Here is a 17598-nt window from a genome sequence, read left to right as displayed (position 1 = left end):
TGAGAATTGTCTTCAGTTAAGAATTGTCGACATCCTATTAACCCCCCCCCCCCCCACATTCCATAATTACCCACATTCTCTACGACATGCAACATTTATTTACCCCTTTTTTAATATTTTAAAAGTGCCAATTCCGTAAAAAATGTGTTTAATAACGAAATCCCACTATTTCGAGAAATCCAGCACAGAACTATTTGCAAAACCTATTGTCATGTTAATGTTTGAAGAATTAAAATAACGCTAAAACGTTATCAAATCAATAATACCACGTTGGCAGTGTATGAAAATACCTGTTATACGTTTAGTGCAACAATTAAAAGACACGATAGTTTAATCTATAATTAATTAGATAAAAATTAGCTTTACAAAATCATTTTCACGAGCTCTGAGTTGACTTACAAGTTGACAACTAACTGGCAACTGAAGTAATTGATATGCACTTTAAAGTTACTAAAATTACGGTTAGTTTTGCCACTCCAAACTGTTTTAAACACGCACTTCCTGCACAGCGGCACTCTTACTCCCCCTGTTATCTCTTCCGTATTGAATTTTCAAACTTACCGCTAGGGGCGCTGTGTTCACTTTCCGTCTGCAGATCGTAGCGTACGGATTACTATAGCGCTAGATGAATAACAATGTAATTTTTACAAGTTGTAAACTGTTATTTACTGCGCACCAGTTTAAAATATTTATGTAAACTATAATTTATATTAATAATCATAATTTGGACAAAAATGAGTAAAACGTGTTTTAAAATTACTGCAATCTAGGTGAATGCCTATTATGACTTACACATAACATAGCTATGGTGGGCAGGATCAATTCAATGGGAATATTGAGTCTAGCTCCTTTCCCCTTCTGCTTAGTACATCGTCTGAAATCTGGCACTGTCACAGACTTCACTCCTGGAAACTGGAATCAATTTCATGTCCGTGTAAAGAGATCCGAAAATGTTGGGACCAAAGACGTTCAAAACTAACTATATTGCATCTTTTCGACATCTAATCTATAAAATAAATCTGTCTGCTTTATCGAGCAGTCATCCAGTGTAATCTAGATGCAGAGGTGATCCTCATTGTCTCAGATGAGTAATTGGGTGCAATACAAAATTTTAGACATGGTCCTAAAGTACGGTGGCGAAACCGAGTGTTCAACACACAACAAAGCTATGGTTGTAAAAGTTGATTCTTATGAGATATTTGTATTACCGCTACTCTGTTCTTAAAGCACAATAAAGAACCAAAGCCTCCAAAGTGTCCATCGGGGGCGGTTTAAGAATTCAAGAAGTCCAACAAGACTAAATCAGTTTCTAGAATAAATATAGATTCCTCTAGCGAAGTATCTTATTTCCTACAACTATCGTTGTATTTGATCGTCTTCGTATGCGCGGAAGAAGTTCTGACTAAACTTTTCAGAGAGGTTAGAGTCAATCACGATGATCAAGGACACGAACTGTGAAATTCCTTTCAGAGAGCTACGATTATACAAATACATTTTTTGTGTATTGCATTGTATTATATACTAAAACCACCACGTAAGTCGATAATAGCTGAAGGCCAGTCTTCAGCACTTCCACGGAAATTCCATCAATACATGGAGTTTCTTAATTTTTCAACGAAACCATTGATCCCATGGGGTTGTTCTTGATAAATGTGGAAGCCCTTCTAGCCGGCAATCCTTAGAAGGCACCCACTGAGCTTATTAATTTAAAACGACCCAACAGGATGTGTCGTAATTAGCTTTTTCTGGCCAACGATGTGTAAGTCCTTCGTTTCATAAAGAGGATAAACTTGACCACTGAGATATTTATATTTTTAAACTGTTGTTCCTGCTCCGAAAACCAAACGTGAATAATTGCAATAAAAATTCTCATAGTAAAGGAAGTAGTTAGAAAAGAAATAAGCACTGGATCAATACGAGTACAATCAAAAGCTTGACCTTCAGCCAATATGATCCTTTCAACAAAAATTATCCGTAATCCATTTAGAATAAAAGACGTTTATAATTTCATTCCGCACTCAAAATAAACCAAGATGACTAAGACATTCACTATACCACCAATCGCGAAGGGTAGTTCTGTTTTCGGGATTGTAACTATTTACAGTAATGTACATTGAACTAGAACTGAATGTCAGAAGATGAATTACTTCGTTTACACTCAGATATGGAATTTTTAATTTAAATCGCAAAGGCATGCAAAAGTTAAGGAGTTAGAAACGGCTGTAAACTAAATACGTGTCTGTTAGAAAGCAAATACCATACATATTTATTTACCTTCTGCCATATTGCAGGATGCGTTGTTCCAATTTTTCAAATTTCCAATTCTACGTCAGATTCTTTAAAGGTCCAGCTTTCTGAAACATAAAATGTCCAATTAACTAAATTATCACTTAATAATTTAACTATGGATTAATATTTAGGTTGAACATAGAAATTCTTAAATTGACAAAAATGCTTAGGTTACCTCTATAAAGTTCACTTCGAAAGATTTTATATTGAGTAATAGCTTCAAAAATTAATCAACCTTGTGTCAATGGGTTAAAAAAGAAACCAAAGTCTGTATTATAAAATAAATGATAGGAGAATTACAGTTTAATCTTGATACTGGCAGGTTTGAGGTTAGGTTCTATTCTAAAGGCTGCTGGAGGCTTGGAAAGGTCATTAAAATACTACTTGAATTTCTACGTTTGCAGTTTTGAGGTTAGGTTATCTTCTGTCAGCTGCTGGAACGGTCGATAATACTGATTAAACAGGGTCGCCACCGTTGCACTCCCGGAAGCTGTGACGTCATTCCTCCGAGGATTGTAACACCGTACTCTGGTAACATCCGAGGACTGGACAAACCTCCCTTAGCAATGTGAGAATGTAGTTCCAGTCCCTGGACATAACAAGGCGTGGCACTAAATCCCCGAGGGCATTATTCAAGCTATGTAAACGTACAGCACTGGAGCTATACCTCCAAGGGGGTGTAGTTACAGTCTTTGGACATAACCAGGCATGGCACTACATCCCCGAGGGCATTATTCAAGCTATGTAAACGTACAGCACTGGAGCTATACCTCCAAGGGGGTGTAATTCCAGTCCTTGGACATAACCAGGCATGGCACTAAATCCCCGAGGGCATTATTCAAGCTATGTAAACGTACAGCACTGGAGCTATACCTCCAAGGGGGTGTAATTCCAGTCCTTGGACATAACCAGGCATGGCACTACATCCCCGAGGGCATTATTCAAGCTATGTAAACGTACAGCACTGGAGCTATACCTCCAAGGGGTGTAGTTCCAGTCCTTGGACATAACCAGGCATGGCACTACATCCCCGAGGGCATTATTCAAGCTATGTAAACGTACAGCACTGGAGCTATACCTCCAAGGGGTGTAGTTCCAGTCCTTGGACATAACCAGGCATGGCACTAAATCCCCGAGGGCATTATTCAAGCTATGTAAACGTACAGCACTGGAGCTATATGTCCCAGGAGGTGTAGTTCCAGTCCTTGGACATAACCAGGCATGGCACTAAATCCCCGAGGGCATTATTCAAGCTATGTAAACGTACAGCACTGGAGCTATATGTCCCAGGAGGTGTAGTTCCAGTCCTTGGACATAACCAGGCATGGCACTAAATCCCCGAGGGCATTATTCAAGCTATGTAAACGTACAGCACTGGAGCTATATGTCCAAGGAGGTGTAGTTCCAGTCCTTGGACATAACCAGGCATGGCACTAAATCCCCGAGGGCATTATTCAAGCTATGTAAACGTACAGCACTGGAGCTATACCTCCAAGGGGGTGTAGTTCCAGTCCTTGGACATAACCAGGCATGGCACTACATCCCCGAGGGCATTATTCAAGCTATGTAAACGTACAGCACTGGAGCTATATGTCCAAGGAGGTGTAATTCCAGTCCTTGGACATAACCAGGCATGGCACTAAATCCCCGAGGGCATTATTCAAGCTATGTAAACGTACAGCACTGGAGCTATATGTCCAAGGAGGTGTAATTCCAGTCCTTGGACATAACCAGGCATGGCACTAAATCCCCGAGGGCATTATTCAAGCTATGTAAACGTACAGCACTGGAGCTATACCCCCAAGGGACGTTATTCAGGCCGAGTACACATACAGCACTGAGACTATACACACTAGGGCTGTAGTTGCAGTCATTGCACATGTCCTGTCCTTGGTATTGCACCCTTAGGGGCATTACTCAGGCCGAGTACACATACAGCACTGGGACTATACACACTAGGGCTGTAGTTGCAGTCATTGCACATGACCCGTCCTTAGTATTGCACCCTTAGGGGCATTATTCAGGCCGAGTACACATACAGCACTGGGACTATACACACCAGGGCTGTAGTTGCAGTCATTGCACATGACCCGTCCTTGGTATTGCACCCTTAGGGGCATTATTCAGGCCGAGTACACATACAGCACTGGGACTATACACACCAGGGCTGTAGTTGCAGTCATTGCACATGACCAGGTATTGCACCCTTAGGGGCATTATTCAGGCCGAGTACACATACAGCACTGGGACTATACACACCAGGGCTGTAGTTGCAGTCATTGCACATGACCCGTCCTTAGTATTGCACCCTTAGGGGCATTATTCAGGCCGAGTACACATACAGCACTGGGACTATACACACCAGGGCTGTAGTTGCAGTCATTGCACATGACCCGTCCTCGGTATTGCACCCTTAGGGGCATTATTCAGACTGAGTACACATACAGCACTGAGACTATACACACCAGGGCTGTAGTTGCAGTCATTGCTTATGACCCGTCCTTGGTATTGCACCCTTAGGGGCATTATTCAGGCCGTCTACACGAACATGTACATGTACAAAACTGGAACTATGCCCCCTGAGGGGTTTAGTTCCAAGCCTTGATTACTACCCCCTCCTAGAGCGTTATTCAGGACACGTACACGTACAGCACTGAAACTATAGGGCCCGGGGGATATAGTAACAACGCGGGACGTACCAGAGACTTTTACTACACCCCCATACCATTAAAAACCCTCTGTCACTCAGCCTTCTCTGTCATCGAACCTCTATTGTCACCATTACCACATTCTAGCTACTAACTGACAATCTCGAGAGCTACTTAGCAAATGATCAATGTGGTTATTTAAGCAATGAATTAGTAGGTACTACATGGATTGTCCTAACATTAATCGTATATGTTTAATTTATTAAAATTGTGTATTTTATTATGTGATATTTATTAATTTCTGTTGAATTCCTTGTTCTTATACAACTGGGGATAGGACTTTTGACACTATACGTACAGTAATAATTCTCCAAGGTAAAGCACCATACATGTGTCTAAAGCTTTTTTCATACGTTGGTATGATTTTGTATAATCGAATACACCTGCAAATCTGACTTCACTAACTGAGCGGCATAATTAATATATTGACCCCCTGGAGGGATTCGCCTATACCATGCTGAAGGCAAGGGTGACCGAAACCGCCTTTGAGAAGGTATGTTGAAGGGTGTTGGCTCTCTCCCTCAAAGGGCGAAGGCATGGCCAGGATATGAGGGTGGATCACAGACAGCGCTTTGGCAGGAAGCGGCAGCAATGGGTTCCCCACTCCGAGGTGGAATGGCTGGGGCCAAGGCTTGCATCGATCTCAAGTCACTGGGTACTTTCCAACATCCCTTATCTCTTTATCCCATTGAGATAACAAAAATTGATTTCGGATGCAGTTGATGGATTCTTTTTCCTGCACAAGAACGAAATAATACATCTCGTAAATTAAAATACAGCGTTGAATTGGTCCATAATTAGCTTCGCGATTGAAATACATTTTCAGTCATCCATTTAATACGACTGGTTCACAATATGTCATCAGTATATTAATTTGACCCACGATAGATTATAACACACGCTCAATAATATTTCATTTTTGTAGGCAAATAATTCTGAAATACCAGTATAACAAGAATATTTTGAAAACTGTTTTGAAGTTTGAGAATGATTAATTAACCATTTATCAAACATCGCGATCTCCAAATAGACCGTTTACGCAATGTCTAGCGGACGTCAGGACTTTTTTCTTGAGGTTATGTTTAGAAGGGTAACTGTACTATCCTCTATTCCTATGTTACCTCTAATCCTTGCTGCACACGATCAGGAAATTTCTGAAATTAACATATTATTAAAGGTTAGTGATGTTCATTAAAATATTTGGAGGTATTCCTTTTTTAGTCTATTCCGTTGGGTTTTAGTCTACAGCTCGTGGTTTTTCTAAAGAGACACCGAAAAAAATTAAGTTCAATAATGGTCAATGGAATAAATCCTTATCTTTAGGCCGCTGCTTCTGATAACGTCTTTGGCATAAGCACATGATTGGACCACAAAGTAACCGCAAGAATGCGGTAATTAGTGTCAGTTTTTGATTAGTCAGGTATGGAGTAACGTACTCGTATGTTACTCTATTAGTCAGGGTTGTTATCAGATATGGTGAGCAACGTCGGCTAGTCAGGCATGGAGTAACTTGCTCGTATGTTACTCTATTAGTCAGGGTTGTTATCAGATATGGTGAGCAACGTCGGTTAGTCAGACATGGAGTAACTTACTCGTATGTTACTCTATTAGTCAGAGTTGTTAGCAGATATGGTGAGCATCGTCGGTTAGTCAGGTATGGAGTCACGTACTCGTTTGTTACTCTATGAATCAAGGTTAGCAGATATGGTGGACGGCGTCGGCTAGTCAGGTATAGAGTCACGTATTCTACTCTATGAGTCAGTTCCTAGCGAATCCGGTGAGTCAAAAAGTTACATTTAGGCTGAATTAAACATTGAACGTAAAATCATTTATTTCCAGTCTCGACATTGATTTTTTTAAACAATTTATTAAACAGTAATTTAGAAGCAGAGATATCTGCGCTATCATATAATCTGTGTCCTTTTTTGTCTTCAGAAAGATGTAAAGGAACTCTGTTGCAGAAAATGAAAAATGACCTGCAAAGTCTGCAACATTGCCACGACAGAAATGTAATGAGTTTCAACACTTCCTTAACAAAATTTATAAATTTAGATGACAATAGTTTTGATTTGAATTAATCGATCAAAATTTATAAAAATGACTGCTATGACAATTACTTATGCCAATAACCAATATTGCATAAAGGGATGAATTTCAGTATTTAAGGACGAATTTTATCGTGGAAAACATGTCAGTGTTACACAATCAGGTGAAACTCAACTCTCGAAAGTGTTATTATTTAAGAATCTTAGGTGACAGCCGATTATTATGGACGTTTATTTTAGGTTATTCACTCGAGATAGGATTGTGTGTTGGGAAGGTACCTTCTAAAAATTTAAGAAAGCTTAGAATATATTTATAGAAACATAGACGTTACCCTTCATTTCCTTTGTTAAACATATTCCAATTCAGCATCTCTTTATTTTAGCGTCTGTTTTACATTAAAAAAAGTTAAAAAAAGAGGTGATATACGAGTAAACTGTAATGCATAGTTTTTTTTTTTTTTTTTAGGGAGAGGCAGGAAATGCTTTTGCGCAAACAGGTGGCCAGCCTGTAGTGTGGGACTCCTACTTACGTAGAATACCCACTAAAAACCTCCTCTACTCTTAGGATTCTAGCCTGGAAACCGCTTATCGCATTTAAACTTCGGGCTAGGCCTAATTTTGGCTTACGCCCAGAGGGCTCGCACCTATCTAGCCGTTCGGATCTTAGATCTGTCCCGCGTTCCGGTCCAGATCACTCTTTTTGGCGCGGAGTATACCCTGTGCAAAGCTGGACCAGCAGCACCAGTAGTCCTCGCCCTCCAACATCCGGTCACAGACCGTGTCCACCGAAATCATACCGAAAGTTTGAGTCACTTCAATGCATACAGTAATAAGAATAGAATGGTTATTAATCCCAAAGTGAATTTATTACAATTTAAATCTTGTTTCTCTATTTTTAACCATGCTTTTTCAACAAACAACCTTTAGAAATTTAGGAATTTTGCATTCTGATAAAGTTCTATGGCTTTTAAAGATTGATTAATCTTCAGTACGAATTGGACATATTATATAATGCCTTGCACAAGTCACCACCATAATACTCGGGTTGTGTTCAATAAACTTTCAGGTGCTGTTTCCCCCTGATATGTTATCAAACTTATTTAATGTAAAGTAAGAGAAATTATTAATTTAAGCCTACACTACAGCAAGTCTTACCTCGGAAATTATCAACTTATATTAATTGTAGGCAAGTTTTCCTAGAGCAATGCAGCAAGCCGTTATTCATCTGTAACATATTTTGTCATAGAACTGGAGTCAGGTGAATTGAATAGCGATTTGTTAAAAGGGCATTAGTCCATTTTTTTGAGAAATTCACTTTTTCACTGTTTTGCATTCTTCAGACATAGATTCATCTAACTGTGTTAGAAAGGCACAAATCCACCACATAGCATAAGCTACAGAGCTTGTTTGGTATTGAAAGTTTTGTTAAAAGAGCACTAGTCCGGGACTTGTGCCCCTTTAACAAAACGTTTGTTGGCAGCACTGTCTCCAGCTGTGTTGTTTAGTTTGTGTCTCAGCTGTTTCCCATTCCCAGATTGTTGTTCCAGACTAACCTTCTGCATTTTAAGGTTATAACTTGCTTTTGTTGTCAAATGCTTTGTGTTTAACATGTCAAACGACGGTTTTCCTGTTTTAAATGACGAAGTTGCAATTTGAAAATAATATTTCAAAGAAGAGGAAATATGATTTTTGTTGTATGTAACAGATTCTAATCAGTTTTTCAAAAGTGCAGCAATTCTTTCCTGTAAGGGGACATAGTTTTCTACCATGTGACCGAGATTTCGGTCTTGTGAAAAGGCAACTTAAGAAATATGACAGTCTCTTCACCCCCTATGAAGTTGTGGAGCAAATTGTTAAAAGCAGCATACCAGGAAATTTTTTGGTTAAGAAAGTAAACTGTGATGAAATATTGGATTTCAAAAACTGGTGGGGCAAGCATTACAAACTCCGCACAGTTTCTGATGAGACGAAAAACTTGAAAAGAGAGAGTAGGGTTTGCTTTGGTATTAGTAAACTATACCACTTTGTGTATAGGTCAGACTTAAAAGGGTACATCACGGCCTATTCCACAATTAATGGCCTAGACAAGCAAACATTTTTCATGTCTGCTCAATCAGGTACGCCTTCAGCTCCAACCAGACTTGCATACCCGGGAGGGAAAATTCCCTTGAAGGAAGCCAAGGCCAATGACATCAAGAAAGGTCTTAAGTATGTACCAGTAGAACATCTGGAATTTTATAATGAAATTGTAAATGGGCCCATTGGAACAGCTGAAGAAGAAGATTTGAGTACCAGATGTTGAGACCTTATAACACATTAAAAAGTGACCAACTAATACTATGGCTCAAAAATATTTTCTCAAATCAAATTAAATGTTTATTTTGTTAATTTGACTAATTCATAATCCAAATGCTATACCAAACTACTAATGTAAGCAATAAAAGCATAAGTTTGATCAGAAAATGTTTATTTTTTTATCCTTTTTTAGTGCATTTTGTTAAAAGGGCACAAGTCCATAGTTTTAAATAATTTAATAAGTAGTATAAATGAACAAAAAACACCATATCTATTGTTTCAGTAATTAAAAATAGTAATAAACTAAATATAACTAAAAAGATATAAAAGATAAAGTAAATATTTTCCAAACAAGATGGTTTTTTATTAATTCCTGAAAGTTTTACCAAATGGACTAGGGCCCTTTTAACAAATCACGATTCAATTATGTTCTGTTTGTAAACATTACAAATACGTACTAATATTACAGGAAGCTGTGGTTGGGTACCATTCCTAGATTTGTATAACGCATCTATAAATGTGAACATCTTTGGATTAAATGATTAGTTCAGTGTATGATGGCTGTGAATTCCAAATATAACACAGAATGGGAGTCAAGGGATCAGAGCTTAAGCCGATGTGTGGTTGAATGATGCTCTTGAGATAAGTGACAGCTAAACACCCATCTGTCCATCTGATGACACCTGTCATACATCAAACCTGGAAAGCGAAATTGATGCATTAAAATTTGAAATAAAAGATGTAAACGTTTATGCAGTCGACATCTCCTAGCAAGGACGTAGCCCACGATGTGATCCAAGGGACTCCCCCTTAAATTTTCAATTACTTTTTTGATTATTATTATTTAAATAGTTAAATAGTATTAATGACATGCACTACAGGAAAATATCAGTTTCTTCAGAGCAAGCAGATGGCTCAGAATTTAAGAAGAATTTTACTTTTGTAAAAACCTGTATTTTACATATTATAAATTTCTTAATGAGGATTAGTAAACTATGTATGTGTTTTGCAGACAATAAAAGCATATTTTTATGATTACTTTATTACATACGTCACGCGTGGCTGCTGCTTGGATGGGTGGCCGCGTTAACAAACTCGTCACAACGACGGGTCATTAGGTTTACTATTGATCCTAGATGGATGTCAGTTTGAGATTCATTTGAAGAACAAAACGTCTCGACAGTTGACCCAATATGAGAAACTTCCTCACCTGTAATAAATGGATTTTAAATAACCGGTCGATATAACTTTTAGAAGTTGGAATTAAGACAGGTCACAGTTCAGTCTAGTGACTGAGCAACTACTATTCAGACGCTGAGTCACATAGTAAATCAAGCCTAATGAGCGGCGTAGTGGGTACGACGGTTATCGCGAGATAACTGAGCCAAGCAACGTCGAGCGTGGCTGCTGCTTGGATGAGTGACCGCTGAGCGATCCTGTCCTTGCAAGCAGCCCGCCTGCCGGCCGGTCACCTTAGCCGTAGGTCCCCAGGTTAAATGTTAGAAAGTGCTTCTTAGTCCTAACTTCGCCTAGTAAAATAAGACATCTTTACTTTATTTTTACGTGTAAGACTAATCAATTCCAACTATTAATCCTACACAGCCTACTAAAGCAGTGCCTCCACAATAATTATGAATATCAAGCGTCAATACAAACTCTGCAAAGACGTAAAAACTGTGACGAATCCACCATTTTGCTTCTTAAATTTGAAAGTTTCACAAATTGGAATGTTTTCGGGTGAGGCCCCTCCAATTTTGTTTTGAATCCCAACAATTTTACCTGTCCTTTTACGTCCTTGCCTTCTAGGATTATCAATAATTTGAATAATGTCATATCATTTCAATGTTAAAAAACCTGAATGGAAGATAGTTTGCACCAGTTGGTACAGTGCATTTTCTGATACTTTACGATCAATTAATATTCCCAGCTGATATAAGATTGCAAACACATTGGTATATAGGTTGAAACGTGAATGCCAGATCCTAGGCTACCAGGGAAGATATTTTCATACTAACCAAAACATTAAACTGCCCGATTCGTTAAAAAGCCTACGTAAGATGCACTTGCTGAACTAATGTGATTGTTTCACGTATGGTGCATATCACTTTGTAATAGAAGATTCAGGAAGACCAAATGGATAAGAAAATTACTAATCGATTAACAATGTATATACAATCCAAGAATGTTTAAACCTTTTATTAATATTCTCTATAAAAACTATTTCTTCTTCTAGTTGACCTTCATATATTTAAATGGCATCTGTAAAGAAACGACCTTGGGGATTCCCCTATAAGAACAATGTTACGTCCTCAATGCACTTTTATGTCCTTATTTTTTATCATAGCGCTATGGAGACTCATCTCTGAAGTCTGAAAAGCTTAACAATACGCAACTAAACGCTTTTTAATTTCCTTTGCAATGTTTATGCTTTTTTATTGCATTTAAGTAACAAGGTATAAAAATTTGATTTTCTTAATGAATGTCCAATAAAAAATAACGTAAAATATAAAAAGCGAATTAATTATATATTTTATTTTAAATTAGAAATATCCCGTAATTTTACGACTAAAAAACTGCGGAGGGGCACATTGTTCTAATGGGAAAAAAATCAAAATGGCCGCCACTACAGTCTGTTCTCAAGTTCCATTTTTTAGAGTATCTGAAATACAATGATTGTATTGTACATTATTCGTACACTGTAATAGCAACTTTGAAGTTGTAATAGCAATTGAAATTTAAAACTTTGTCATGAAAGAGTTTGGAAGGGAATTTCAATTCAATTCAATTCTTTTTATTGCATAAGGTACACACAAGTACATCGCAATCGTCAATATAGGAATAAGTCTAAACATAAACATAAAAGTGCTATCAACAAAATCAAATTTCATAATACGCAAAAGAAATAAATAAGCACACAAAAATCAATCATTTACATTAAAATGTAAAAGCCACTGTCAGAGAGGAATTCATTTACATTATAAAATTCCTTTACTATTAAGTACCTCCTCAGGTTCCTTTTAAAAATTGTCTCATCACAAATATCTTTCAAATTTTTAAGGAGAGCATTGTAAAAAAGTGAACAAATGTTTAAAATTGCATTTGACGTCATCGCTGCTGGTGTCGCGGTTCTACGTCTTTTCGAAAATTTTAGTTACTACATCGCTGTAGTGGCATCACTGCGTCACTACAAACCCCAGTTTATCTCTGGGCTACAGGTACATATGAGGATATGGATGTAGGGTACACGCCTTGAGCCACTTTGGCGAAGACATGTTACGTCACACGGCTCTCTGGTTGTCACTCTGCACAAGAATTAAAACGTCCTTCCTGTGAAATATCAAGACCGGCAGGCTTTCAGGACACGCAGATGTCCTTAATGTGGCGCAATCGGGTTTCTGTTGTGTACATTTACATTTTGTGCTCACCGTCCTTAAATATGCCATTGAGGCACTAAAGGTAAAATACATTTTTCTTCATTACACGAGGACTTTGGGCGTTGTAATTTCGACGTAGTACTCTTAAATAAAATGTGCAATTTCCTATAGTCGAATTTCTATAAAAACAGTTTATTTTTTTTAATATGTCGCGCCCCACATAGTGTTTTTGAAACATTATCAACACCCACCAATTTTCAATATAAAATGACATATATGGAAACAAATTCAAAAGTGTACCCTAAAATGTTGACGTTGATGTCTGAAATAGAAACAAAATGGTAGCTGCCGACAGCATTGCGTAGTTTAACTAGCATTGATAGGACTTTTTATTCTGATAGAGGTGTTAATGAGTATTGCTACTATTTATTTATTTGCAACAATATAATTGGATGAGTTTAAGCGAAGGCTACCGCTCGTGGGGCAGGAAAATACCATTTCAGTCTATGTTACTGTAAGATTTCTTGAAAACGAACTTACAAATACACACTTGCAATCATGCATAGCCTATGGATTTCTGAATGGCTGAGCGTTAGCGAAGCCCTTCACTCGAGAGACGGGAAAAATTCATTTTTATGTCTCTCCTAAAGGACAACATATTGACTTGAAATTGTGCATGAATAATTTCCTATGTGAGGAACGCTGAGTTGGATGATGGTGCATGTCACTCTATTGAATTTTCCTGGGCGTTAGCGAATATTTTTAAAGTGGCGTAACCAGGATGGCAACGATAAAAAAGGGGAATAAATACATTTTTCAACAAACTCAGTAAAACCATTAGAGATTCAAACATGTGACATATTGACAAATCGTTTTATAATAACTCATTAACATGATTCATTAAACCCCATGTAATGAATACAAATATTACACCATGTGGCTAGACAATAATTCAAATAGTCCGGTAAAATAAGGATGCAACCTCGGAATGAAAGATAATAAGCTAAAAATTTGCATACGTCTTTATTTTGATGGTATAAAACTTACCTCAAAAGTCTCATATAATCACGTGTACGCGACTTAAGATATTTAAGGTCAAAGGTCACGAAAATCAATATCTCGTTTCCCTTACGCTAAATGACTTTGAAGGTGGTTAGATAAATTGTAGAACGGAAAATTCTCTTCAACTTTTGTCTGAAGTAATCTTATGTACGTTCAACCCTTTTTGAGATACAGCGCGCAAAGAGTAGGGGACCGCTTACCTGTATATACGATAATGCGAGGTCAGCCAGTAGAATACAATAAATAAATTAGTTATATTGTTAATTATTCACTTACTATTATTATTATTACTTAATACTATTATTATTGTTATTGTTATTATCATTATTATTAAATTTTTTTTATTATTTATTTATTATTTAATAACTGAGTTATCAAAAAATGTTGTTATGTAGAGTTAATATTTTGTATGAAACTTCATTTGTACAAGAATGAGTTCTATGATGCGTCATTTACTTGTCGAATTCTTTTATTTTATGAGTATCTTTCAGTCCACAGGACATCTCAAGAATTAAATGAGCTGCACATTTGACAGTTTGCATGCAACATCAGCGAAGCCTGTTACGACACGTGGTGTTGCGTACTTCTACCTTGTAGTAATCGTAGGGTGACCAAACGTCCCAGGAAACCGGGATTGTCCCGGTGTATTATAATAGCAATGCTTCACAGCACTTCGAAATCCCGGGATTCAATTTTAAAGTTATTTACAGATTGTGCTCTATTTTATGTAATTTGACACAAGAAATTAGTATATTTGAGTTTTTGCCTAATAATTTGAATTTTGACTCGTTCGGTTTAAATTTGTGTGTACTTTTGAAATTCTTGTGTGCAACAATGCTACCACGTTTTTGTTAAAATGTTGTATGGCTAAAGCCAGTCAAGTTAGTTGAGTTATACCTTTTAACTAGTTAGTATTCACGTACTAATCAGTAGTGTATGGTTAACAACAAATTGATATTATGATATTGAACTGGACAATGCAGAAGCTGATTACAAATTCAGTGACACTTATTATAATAATGTAATTTTTTATTACGAATCAGAGCTCTGTTTGTAATGGTTTCATCATTATCAACAAATTTTCTTTTCTCCAAGATCAGTAAAGCCTATCATCAAGAAGAGTTAAATATTTGTATGTTTATGTATTTCAATTTCATAAATTCTAAAGTCTTACCATCTTTTGAAATAGTTATAAATGTAATACAGGGAGTTATAGTTTGATCAATATAATATTGCTAACGATGAGTATTTACAGTTCGACAGTTGGAAAAAGACATAAAAACTTGGTTTTTTATTTTAAATGTAAAAAATACTATTATACAACAGATATTGTGACTATGTGACTACTAAAAAGACTATTGTGACACTCAAAGAAGTGTTTTCTATACGTATAACGATGGTCTGTTAGTCGATGGAGGGTACACATTTGGACAGTCCCGGTTTTCTACGGGACTGATTTGGTCACCTTATAGTGATGGCTTATGAAATTTATTTATTTGACGGAATACGTTTCTTACGCTACAAACGAATGCATTCAAATTGTAATCTAACTACCACTACGCACTGGTAGCACCGTTGAACAAAAGCCTCGTAGGCGTTCCTGTACAATTCCATAGGGACATTAAGCGATTCTTCTTCGATCAAGCTTTTCAGATCCTCAACGACTTAAAAAATAAGTTTCCTTACTCCTGTTTTAGACAATACTACAAGTTACAAACTTGTACTGAGTCGAGTCCTTATTAGGTAACATGTTAAGCATTTAACTTAATTACATTTAAAACACACAAACCAACACTTAAAACTTTTATTAAACACTCCTCTATCACAAGAAAGATTTAAAAAAGATTTAAACAAATGTTGGTGTTTTTTATGAATATAAAACGGATTTAGTTGAATATATGTTTAAAAAGCTGCAAAGGACTAATTAATATTAAAATCAAATATGTTTAATTATTATTAAACTCAAATTTACTTTTTGTATTTACTTTAGTGATGTGTCTGAAAAAGATAGCTTTGCTTTCGAAAGGCCTCAAAAAATAAATGTTTTAAGTATTGGTTTATGTGTTTTAAATGTAATTAAGTTAATAGTAGCCAATACAAGCTCCATCTTCAACATGTTAAACATTACCTTTTCGGGTCGGTTTTTGGGAAATTGGAATACCAAATCAGAAGTTAATGCCATCCCTTGCATAAATGTTTCACATATGATTAATGTTTATCTCACAACATGAAAGTGCTGTATGAATGTAAACTTTTTTGTAAATATTTTTCGTTAGATAGAAAACTTCTATAAATGGTTTAGTAGATTGTATTGTTGTAATCAAAAGTGTATTCTAATTTATATTAAGCTCCATATCGCATACACAGGGTGTTCAGTAAATGTGCTCCAGTACTTTGGGATTTTGTTCTACACATAAAAAGGAGCAAAAACGTTCATATGAAGTTATGCGAACAACAAACAACAGATACTTCTCAACTGGGAAATGTTTGGTGCTCCCGGCTTGTGCAGACGAATCTTTTAAGTGTCCGTGCTCGCTTAGGCGTTGACGTATTTCGTTGGAAAAAGTACCGTTGGAATTGTTATAAAAATAACTAAATAGCTGGTACCATATCCATGTTTTATAACTATACCGGAGTTTTTGTTATTTGAGTTTAAACATTTTAAACAGACGCCATTTTGAAACGGGTAAAAGGATTTTGTTAATATTTTATTTTCAAAAAGGTCTACCAAAGGTTAATACAATTAATTCTTAAGTTTCATAACTTTATCTTTACTGGTTCAAAAGATATAATTTCTTTATAAAAAACACATAAAGACAGATAGACGGAAAACTGAAGGTTTTAGGACATACCTTCATGAGAATTTATCGCTCAATTTGTATGTGTAGAACAAAATCCCAAAGTATTGGAACACTTTTACTGAACACCCTGTATGTGAGCCTATCTACTTTGTAGGATTAACCTAATAATAAACCATGCTCTTTCTCTCCCCTATCCTTAGAGATTGACATTCTCCGAACCTTGTGTGACTGACAGTACACCCTATACCGACAATGCTAATTTTGCTATTTTTATGCCCATTTTTTTCAGAGGCCATTGGAGATAGACCTATGAAATTTTCACAGTTTGTACTACCTCTTTTGATTTACAAACAGACCTATTTTTAAATAAATATCTCAACTTTAAACCTCTCAAAAAAAAGTTTTTTTTAAGTACCATTTTAAAGATTTATTTTTTAACATGTTTAATTAATATATTTTCAATAAAAACAGATACCAAGATAATAATAGGTATATTTCTACAAATATGCCTTATAATTATGTGACAAAAATTTGAAGCTTCTATCTTGAACGGTTTCTGAGAAAACCGGGCATAAGTGTGCGAAAATGAAATTTTCGGTAAACGCAGTTTAAAGTAAGTGATTATACTAGATTTAAAATTTTCGTAAATTACCAGCATTAAAACATTCCTGGTTCATAGTCCTTGAACTTATCTTCCTCTTCAATCTTACTTTTAGCATACTCCTTTGTTTCCTTTTCCACTTTTGTGAATCCTGAACTTTCTTTTCAGCTTCATACACTCTTTTTCTATCAATTTTCTGAAGGCGCAGATTGCAATTATCATTGTATTTTAGTTTAAGAGCTTGTAAACATCTAGTTTCCCTAAAGCACCTTTGTTAAAACTAATAACTGCATCATATACTCCTATTTTTAAGGTTGTCATACCTACAAATACAGTTTTTTGGCAGGCGCTTCCCTATAACTCTATTCAATGACTCGTTTGGATCTTGGGTACGACCTAAAGTGCATCGACTTAATAGAGTGT

The 17598-nt window shown here is 36.4% G+C and overlaps 1 protein-coding gene across 3 annotated transcripts in view; it reads right to left on the bottom strand.

Annotated features, from left to right (window-relative positions):
- LOC124364131 overlaps positions 1 to 17598 on the bottom strand; it is a 199112-nt gene that overhangs the window by 71815 nt on the left and 109699 nt on the right. For all 3 annotated transcript variants that reach the window (XM_046819349.1, XM_046819351.1, XM_046819352.1), the window contains exon 3: positions 2275 to 2354. The gene's annotated coding sequence lies outside the window, so the exon portion shown is untranslated. The remainder of the gene's footprint in view (positions 1 to 2274; positions 2355 to 17598) is intronic.

Source organism: Homalodisca vitripennis, chromosome 6 (assembly GCF_021130785.1).
Source record: "Homalodisca vitripennis isolate AUS2020 chromosome 6, UT_GWSS_2.1, whole genome shotgun sequence".
Lineage (NCBI taxonomy): Eukaryota > Metazoa > Arthropoda > Insecta > Hemiptera > Cicadellidae > Homalodisca > Homalodisca vitripennis.
The sequence above is the reverse complement of the archived record's forward strand: the minus strand, read 5'-3'. Positions and strand labels throughout refer to the sequence as shown.